At 46.4% G+C, this 2,156-nt stretch overlaps 1 pseudogene; it reads left to right on the plus strand.

The window, feature by feature from the left end:
• Nucleotides 1-580: 580 nt before the first annotated feature.
• LOC132684460 (U6 spliceosomal RNA) lies at nucleotides 581-672 on the plus strand (annotated as a pseudogene).
• Nucleotides 673-2,156: the final 1,484 nt, after the last annotated feature.

Genomic DNA, 2,156 nt, shown 5'->3' on the forward strand with positions numbered 1-2,156 from the left:
AAAGAGGAGGGAGGGACAGAGTGGGTGGAAGAAAATGACGCAGAAGTGTCACCCACAGCCAGAGAGGGGAAGGACTGTGCCATAGTCAGCACACCCAGGGCAGGGCCTCTGTTTCTCAGGATTCCCGGGACATTGAAACATGAAGACGGCTGACAGGACTCACCCCCTCCGGCTCCCTCTGCTGTCGCTCAGCTGTTAGGAGGAGGACTGTCAGTGGACAGCCTCAGCTGTCAGCCCCTTCAGGGGTCACCTAGACCAGGGTCACTCCTCCAGAGGTGGTCCACATCCGGTGACCGAGGGCGGCGGATGGTCTAAGGGCCTGGTTGTGTCGGCTCAAATCAGGATAATGCTGAAAGGCATGGGGTCACCAAGGCTGCTGTTGGGTTGCATCTCAGCTGCCACTTCTCAATGCCCTTTGCTCCTTTCCACAGTCGGTGGTCCCCGGGGTGATCCCTGATAAACATCCCGCTCACAAACTCTCTCTGAGTCCACATGGTTCCCAGGGAGCCCAGCCCAGGACTCAGAGACTGTTGACATGCAAGTTAATGTCCCCGACACATGAAAATACTTTGCACCTAGCGCTGACTTCGGCAGCATATATGCTAAAACTGGAACAATACAGACAAGATTCTCCTGGTCCCTGTACAAATTCATGAAGAGTTCCATATTTTTACAAACCCAACTGCACCACAGTTTTACTTCCGCAGGACAATTGTAAAATCAATCGTTAAAATGTTGATTCACTGCTTAGGCATCAGTGAATTCCATCAGGCTTCGGTGAGCATCTTTGTGTACATTATGTGGAGATAAAAAGTCCTATGAGGTAGTTGCTATTATTATCCCACTTTACAGACGAGGCAAGCAAGGATCAGAGAGGACCAACAATTTGCCCGACGTGGCATAACTCATGGCGGAACCAGAACTTGAACCAAGCAGGCTGGTTCCAGAATCTGTGCTCTCGGGCACCACATTCACTTTCCTCTCAGTACGTTGTCTGTCTCTGGACTATTTCTTCCTATAGGGTTGGGGCATGAGGTCAAGGATTGTGTTTCAATCTCAAAACCTGTCAGGGTCAGGAGGGTAATAATAATAATAATAATAATAATAATAATAATAAGTGTAAGAATACAAGAGAAAAGAATAGCACAAACTTGAATATAAATGACAAATCTCAAAGTAAAATTTTTTAAACTTCAAAATATGATTCTTGGGGTACCTGGGTGGCTCAGTCGGTTAAGCATCCAACTTCAGGTCATAATCTCGCGGTTCGTGGGTTCAAGCCCACGTCAGGCTCTGGGCTAACAGGGTGGACACTGCTTGGGATTCCCTCTCTCCCTCTCTCTCTGCCCCTCCCCCGATCACTCTCTCTGTTTCTCTCAATGATAAATAAACTTAAAAAATATATATATGATTCTCATAGAAATGTAAAATGAGCATATGCCAAATGTTTGTCTAACTGATCATATCAGTGTCCTAAGGCTGCTGTAACAAATTACCACACACCAGATGGCTTAACCCAACAGAAGTTTGTTTTTCTCACAGTTCCAGGGACCAGAAGCCCCATATCACGAGGTCACCAGGGCTACGTGCCCTCAAAGGCTCTAAGGGAGACTCCTTCCTTGCCTCTCAGCTTCTAGTGACTTTGGCATTTTCATAGCCTCCTTGACTTGTGGGCACAAGTCTCTGCTCTCTGCCTCCGTCTTCATTCTGCTGCCTCCTCCTCCTTTTCTCTTCTGTCTCCTGTAAGGACACTTATCTTAAGGCTCACACAGGGGATCCAGGACGATCTCATCTCAAGACCCTTGATTTAATCATACCTGCAAGGACGCTTTTGCCAAATAAGATGACATACACAAAATCAGGGATTTGGGCCTCACCTGTGTTTTTGAGAGCCTCTGTTCAATCCACTACGTGCACTAATGAGGGAACCAGCAGGACGGCAACGTAAATTTAAAGAAAAATTTGAGAAACAGGCTTCTCTGGTCAGTCAGTCAAGGCATGCCAAGATAACTTCGCTAAGGTAGAGAGAAAAAAATTGAACAGTTCATGTCTCACAGGGCAATGAAACTGTAACCTGGTGTTATCTTTTCCCACAGAAATCTATTTGGACAAAATCTATAAGTTAGCGCACGACTTTATAAGTTCACTAATTGATT

The sequence above is a fragment of the Panthera onca genome, chromosome C2 (assembly GCF_046562875.1).
Source record: "Panthera onca isolate mPanOnc1 chromosome C2, mPanOnc1 haplotype 2, whole genome shotgun sequence".
Classification (NCBI taxonomy): Eukaryota; Metazoa; Chordata; class Mammalia; order Carnivora; family Felidae; genus Panthera; species Panthera onca.